Raw genomic sequence first — 7,852 nt, forward strand, 5'->3', positions numbered from 1 at the left:
AATCAGGATGGTTCCTACTACTGACCTCTGACCCCTGCTGCACAACTGATGAGTCAATAGATTATGGAATGGGATGGATCTGGTTATGCATGTGTGCGTGCACCTCATTAGCATCTGAATAGAACCAGAGGGGACTGGGAGCAAAGCAGGGGGCTACGCTGTTACTGTGGCCCTTCTGCAGATAACACAAGGCCTGCCTGTGGCCCTTCTGCAGCTAACACAAGGCCTGACTGTGGCCCTTCTGCAGCTAACACAAGGCCTGACTGTGGCCCTTCTGCAGCTAACACAAGGCCTGACTGTGGCCCTTCTGCAGCTAACACAAGGCCTGACTGTGGCCCTTCTGCAGCTAACACAAGGCCTGACTGTGGCCCTCGTGGCAGGACTCTCCATACAGGTCCATTCATCTAGGGCACTGCTATACACCCGAATCAGAAGAGAGACATAGACAGCTATAGACTCGAATGATGTATACAGCTATAGAATTGAATTAAGATTCACTGAATTGAATTACTACACTGCCAAAACACTACATGTTGCTTTCCATCCAGAGTATACATTGTCCAGTGTATACACTGTATATTATACAGTACGTATACTCACAGCTGTATGAACCATGTTCACTTTTTACCACTTGTCAGCAGAGAGGGAGTTTTAGGAATCTGGCCTCTGAAGTGAAGACACTGCCCAGAACCAAGGCTGAGCAGACACCATCTGTCTTGTTCAGGCGGTACAGTGGCACGGTTCTCTCTGCAGGGGGTTGGTGCCAGCAAGGGCAGTGTTGAGCAGGAAGTTTAAACGGAAGGTAGAGATCTCCAGAAGGCCTCTGGTTTCTCTTCTGACTGTATGGGGAGCTCACACCTCTGCAATGCAGTGTAGTCTGCATCAAAACCACCTGCACTATGGTTTTATCTGGCTAGTCCATCCAGGAGAGGTTCACAATACAGCTCAATTTCTGGGGTTATGGGTTAGGTGCATTCCCTCCTCATACAGATTCAGGTGAGGAGTGACTTGTTATCTGACAGAATTGTGTGGAAATTAAATATGTGTTTGTTGATTGTATTTGTTTTTTGGGCCCTTTGATTTGATAAATCTCTGCTCATTAAGATCATATAATCCTGGAAAAATTACACCCTTTTACTGTGCCAGAGCTTTTGCTGTCTGTCTGACTCACAGTGAGTGATGGAGTGAGAGAGAGGGAGAGAAAAAGAGAGATAGAGGTTTTGTTGAAGTGCACACCCTCAGGAAAAACATTTCTTCCAGTGTACTGTTTTCCTCCACAGCTAATAACTGTTAGTGAAAGAGATCTTGAGAAGTCCTCCTGTCTACGTGTTACCTAGTAACCAGTTAGTGCTAGAAACATTCTCAACCTTGATTCTTATCAATCATACTCTCATCATTGTCATGCCTTCAAAAGATAATTCAGCACTGATTTGCTAATCATTTAGTTGCTATAAGACAAAACATTTAAATTGACTAGGTTTAGTCAATTTAGTCTGTTTTTTAATTTGTTATCGATTAGCATTCGCCGCTGTTGCTCTTCCCCTGTCCTGTTTTGAGCCTCAAGTTGCTAGTTTTCTGTTTTGCTTGTTCACGTTCGTATCTTTCCCGTGTGTGTCGGTGTGTGTGTGTGGTTCTTTTCAAGGTCCGTCATCGGGGTCCTATCATTGTCAGTTCATGTCATTCATCCAAGCTCATCCAATCACTGGACGTACGTGAAGGATTGACTCCTCGCAGTCTGTCTGTCCAGTTCAGTCCTGCTTCAGTTGAGTCTTTTGATCGAGGACTGTCGATACACTGAAACTGCCGGGTAGTTGGATGTGAGCCCAGCTCACTGCGCTGTTAAAATAGATTTTCTAAAGAGTAAAATGTTTAAAAAGATTCAATGAATGGAGGCTTAAAGAGGGATGACGGAAGAATGACACCCGATCAATAGAGAGAAAGGAATATTCTGGACGAAACCATGGAGACTGAGATACTGTAGAACTGTTTTCGAGAGGAGGCACAACTTAACCCTTGTGCTGCCTTCGGGTCACATGACCAAAAGGTTCATAACGAACCATCGTTGTGTTTACCCAATTTTACCCAATACAAAAACAAATAATTTTCTTTTAACCTTTGCAATGAGGGGGGTCTGAGACATCCCAACGGTTAAAAGAAAATGCTTTGTTTTTGTATGCGGTAAAGTTGCCGCAATACGACGGTGGTTCACAATGACTGATGGGTCAGAATGACCCGAAGATAACACAAGGGTTAAAGTGAAGTTTGCAGTTTGAATAACCCTCAAACGCTGCAAACTCCTCAAACGAACCGCCTCCTGTGGGAAACATCTCCCCGTTTTCTATTGACTAAGCTTTCTTGAAGTGCCTCACTGCGTTGCATCAAACCTTAAGAGTTAGAGGAAGTTACAGGATTCATTCATGCGCTTCCCTTCCTCCACATCTTAACGCTCAAAGACAGAAGGGTGGAAGCTAACATCTGGAGACAGAGAGGGGAGATTAACAGACAAGGCAGGCAAAGTCATCCCTCAAGCTTCTCTCTTTCACCTCTATTTTCATTCGAATGTATCACTGGCAGTTCAATTTCGCTTCAATGAGGTATCCTCCTGTGAATCCTTAATTATCTTTCCTGTCCTCCCTCCTCCACCCTCCCCGCGTTCCCCGGCGCAGACAGCTAACGCGCCAGCGGGAACGTCAGAAATGACTCCACCACGACAGCGGATATTGATGTCTCTGTTGTCCTTGCTCTCCGCCCGTCCATGTACCTTGAGCTCTGAAATAAATAAACGGGCTTAGCCGGGCAAACGAAAGCTTGCTGACACACAGAGATAACATCTGTGTTCTGTCTTCAGTGGTGTGTGTGTGTAAGTGTGCAGATCTGTGTGTGTGTGTGTGTGTGTGTGTGGGGGGGGGGGGTAGGTACAACACATTGCTTAGGAAAGGTATGTGTGTGTGTGTGTGTGTGTTGGGGGTCGTTCTTATCATTATTGACAGAGTAGGACTAGGATGTATTATATCTCCGCACCACACACACACACACACACCTTACCTAAGCATGGTGTCCTCCCTGTTCCCACAGCCCCTAACAGACGTCAGATAGGGGAGATGGAGGAGAGAAGCAACCCAGTTATTCCAGCTGTGATTCCAGACCACTGCAGGCTTGATGATAGAGGCTTGAGGCTGAAGTCTGGTACCAAACAAGTCACGCTAGCAGCCTTTGATGGGAATTAAGATAGAAGCACAGTGTTCTGAAGAGGGCCAGGCCAGGTAGCCAGCAACAGCTGCCTGCAGGTTTAGACCCAGTGAATAAGGTTACCTGCCAAGTTGTCAAAGGAGCTTTTTCAAGGTTTGATACCTAGATAAGATTTCTGGATTGGTGTATGGCACAGATGTGTGAGTGAGGTGTCTGATCTCCAGAGCTGAAAGTGTTTTAGCAGTCTATCATTTGAAAAGATCCAATTTTCGTCTCAGTAGCGTTCACGTATAAGTCTTCTTAAAGCTGCAGAGCTGAATTGTGTACCGGTGAGCCTTTGTTACATTATTTCTTTCTTAAACACTGGCAACATGAAAGATACTTTGAGGGCATGTGATTTAAACATGTTTTTTTCTAAAAAGACTTTTGACATTTCGCACTTGGAGTGGAAATAGAAGACACGGTGAGTGCTCTCCATTCTATTCAAACAGCAACTGTAATAAACGAAAGCCAGAAAGTTGTGAATGCGCCCTGCATCCAGCATTCAAAAAGACCAAGTGGTCTGAATGACAATGTCTCTGATTGGTTGCCAGAAGAGCTCACAGATGGGCCATTTTTCTGCTTTTCTTCAGAGCGCTGAACGATGTGCATGGTGATGTGAATGTGGGTCTGTGTGTGTGTGTGTACTCTCAACATAAACGTCTGTGTGTGTGCATTCATGAAAGAGAAAGAGACAAAGAGACACATAGCGAGAGATGGGGAGAATTGGGTGGGATTGAGAGAGAGGGAGGCAGTGAGAGAAACAGAGAAAGAGAGCAATAAAAAGCGAGACAGTAAGATAAAGAGACAGAGAGAGTGAGAGAGACAGGGATTCAGAGACAGACAGATAGAAAAACAGAGAGACAGACAGAGAGAGAGACAGACAGAGAATGAGAGATATGTAGAGAGAAAGACAGAATGACAGAGATGTAGAGAGAGACAGAGAATGACAGAGATGTAGAGAGAGAGAGACAGATAGAGAGAGAGGCAGAGAGAGATGGTCTGTTCTGAGGCAGAGCCTGTCTCTCCTGCTCAGCATTCCTGGATCGTAGTGCCTCTTCGAACTGAGACTGAGCTTGCATGGCGGTAGGTTACATCGGCTAGCTTGCCCTTATGCATCCCATAATGTAAGGCATCATCGCTGTCAACTTAACAGCACGAGAAATCGCCTCACAAGACCAGAATCAGCAACACAAAATGACAAGCAGTTCAGTTACAATATGTGAGTTACATTATAGGAACAAATCCACAGAACGAGTGGGAAAAAACGAGTTTCTTGCAACTAGAAGAGACCGTTTATCGTATGAAAGCATCGTTGAAAATAGTTCAAATGAACAGTTCTAGTTCAAAAAGGAGGGAGGAGAATCGCTAGAAAAAACTCCTGCTGGTGCTGAGATCATCCTGTCCTCTCCTGATTGTTCTCCTTGTTTTGTTGTCTCCCTAAATGCAATATGCTAGTTATTGCAAATGAAGTCTTTAACGGCACTGTTTAATTAACATAAGGTGCTTGCAGACGTCTTAAGGACTGATTAGGGTAACCATGGGGATGTGAACACCTACGGGTCCTCTGTTATTGCAACCGGAGCCAAACATCACAAACGCAGAAAAGGTGGGGTGGGGCTCTGGGCTGCGTGGTGGGAGATCAGTGGTGCTCGTATTTGGGAGTTTTCCCATGGTGAACAGAGCAACTCCAGCTCAGCGTGAACAAACACGGTTTCAAAGTCTCCTCTAATCAACTTCCTGATAAGCGTTGGGTGCTGGGTAGGATTAGGAACACACATCCCCCCCAGGGGATATTACAGTTTGTGGACAGGGAGTTTACAGAAACAAAGACAGAATAAAAGAAAACTTTCCTGGTTTTGTTTTTTTCCAGGTGGGTTTTAACTAGAATAGCAGTCAAATGGAACTATAATCCTACGTCATGATGAAGAATCAAGTTGACATTCAGTCCTTGATAAGTAAATGCCAAATGTTTCTTTGCCGAATGACTAGGAGGCATACATTTCTATTTTAGGGTGTAACACTTTTATTAAAGCCTGTCATTTTGTCTGCCTTACCTGTTGAAAGGTCAGCTACATTTGGGAGGGGTTGCCATGGTGTCATTCCAGCATCCCTCTCATGGCTAACCTCCACAGGTCCACAGATGGTTCAGAGATAATGAAGAACAGTCGACTGATGGAGTCGTGAAAGCACGAGGGGAGGATGGAGGGAAGTAAGGATGGAGGGAGGTAGTGACGGAGTTTGGAAGAGATGGATGGAGGTAGGGAAGGAGGGTTAAATTGGAGGGAGGGGGGATGAAGGGGTGGAGAGGGGAAGGGAGATAGTGAGGGAGGAATGTATGGAGGAAGGAAGGTAGAGATGGAGGGAGGTGTGGTTGGAGGGATGGAAGGGATGGAGGTAGAGGCAGGGGGTGGAGGTAAGGATGTATGGAGGTAGGGAGTCAGGGACAGTGGGGAAAATCTGCTATCAACTTTGGGGGGGACAATTATATTAAATTTTCTCAAGAGCAATTCCTGAGGGGGACACCACAATTACTGCTGTACACAGCACATTAAAAAGCGCCATTGTTTCCATAATCAGCAAAGCGCTTTCATTGCGTATTATTAATATTATTGAAATTACATAGTTATGTTTACAGTGATTTATTGGGGGGGACAAATCATATTTTTCCCAGGATGGGGGGGTCATGTCCCACCTGTCCCCCCTGGGATTTCCGCTAATGGGGGAAGGGATAGAGGAATGGAGGAAGGGAGTGATGTAAGGAAGGAGGGAGTGATGGAGTGACAGTTGGAGGGAGGGAGGGATGGTAAGGTCTGGCAGAGATGGATCTTGGGGTGAAGGTGGAGCGATGCACCAGTTTTCGGAGCCCCTGCAGCTGTTACAAGCTGAGGCTGGAGTTGCTAGGCTAGATGAGTTGGCTGCCTGTGTATTCAAATGTGATTTTCTGACTCAGTGAACACACTTCGCCCCCTCTGAAGTCGATTATAATGGGAAAAGTGGAGTGATAAAAAAGAGAAAAAAGTGCGGGCAGCAGTGCGGGGAGAGGTAAATAACAGCTTGTCGCAGTCATCCAGCTTGCTGGCTGTGTGTCTGGTGTGTGCACATGTGTGTGTGTGTGTGACAGTAAAAAGGGAGTTTCTGAATCTCCTTTACTACTGAATCAGCACTTGTACACCTTCACTCTACTCGCTGTCACGCCACATGCACAGCTGCTTTGAATGTACAGACTGTCTACGTTTTTCTGTGGAAGTCACCCAAGTTCAAAGGACTTTTGGGGTTCTTCCTCACATCACACATCACCTCCCTTGGCTGTCAACAACCCCTGCTCTGTTGATTGTAAACTAGTGTTACCTGCTTGGATTTCTGGTGGTCCCGGACCAGAAGGATCCAGAAACGGGGTCACACAGTACCGGGTGAAAACGGAGGGAAAATGAAATGTATAATTCTGTTGATTGTAAACTAGTGTTACCTGCTTGGATTTCTGGTGGTCCCGGACCAGAAGGATCCAGAAACGGGGTCACACAGTACCGGGTGAAAACGGAGGGAAAATGAAATGTATAATTCGGTTGGAGGATGGGTCTCTGAAGTGATCAATCTGGAGGAAAGGTGACAGGAACCCTGGCGATGAGGGATGCTGTGATTTACGACTGATCATGTCAGACTTTACAGTACTTGTCCTAAAAGATGAGACTGCAGTCCTCCAGGGGGGGGGGGGGGTGTCTTTAAGGAAAAGGGGGATGGCAGAAGATGCAGACAGTGAGGTGGAGTAATCATCCTTGAGAGACGCATGTAATGAGAGCCAGTGTTCAATAGATGTGAACATGTCAAGGACTCGTTTATGCAAAGCAAACACTGAGGTTCAACAGGACGACTACAGATGGAGACAGGAGACAAAGAAATGATTTGACCCATCGTTTTACAAGGCTAAGTGAATCGTATCCTTGAATCATAATGCGCCTTTTTCTTTTAACTTCCTTGAGCTATCTGAAGAGGTAATCTTAAGGGACTGTTTATTTTCCTGTCTTTTATGGAGAGGGTTATATCAACATTCAGCTAAACTGAACTCATGAGACAGATGAGTCATTCTTCTCTTAAGAAGATACACCAAGAATGAATGAGCAGCTTAAAAATAAAACTTTGACAAATCTGTTGGACACTTTTATTTGTTCTATGATGGAATTACTAAATTAATGTTTCATGTCTATTATTTAACAGGCTTATTAGGAGGAGTGAGAATCTGTATTACGTAACTTTCAGGTAAAGGGGTTTGTCTACAGCAGGAACAGCCTGCTTTATTTTCTACTGAATTTGGGATGTTGAGTAAAAAAGGCCAGGAGAGGACTTATCTTCTGACAGATAAAATACTTTTTCATAAGAGTATTTATCCTTTACCTAATGCCTACCACCAGGAACCAAACTAGGTCCTTGACAAAGTTCCACAGCAACAACGAAAGTTACCAAACGCATAAAACACCCCAGATGGGAAGACAAGATCTTTCAAAAGCGAGACGGATTCTTCAGTTAGGGAGGTGATGCTTCCTGATTCTGCCATCTTGACCTTTTGAAAGCAAGTCGAGAACAAGTCACGCAGGAAGAGGTATTTACAGCAAAAACGTTGATCTTA

Source organism: Osmerus mordax, chromosome 7 (genome assembly GCF_038355195.1).
Source record: "Osmerus mordax isolate fOsmMor3 chromosome 7, fOsmMor3.pri, whole genome shotgun sequence".
Taxonomy (NCBI): Eukaryota; Metazoa; Chordata; class Actinopteri; order Osmeriformes; family Osmeridae; genus Osmerus; species Osmerus mordax.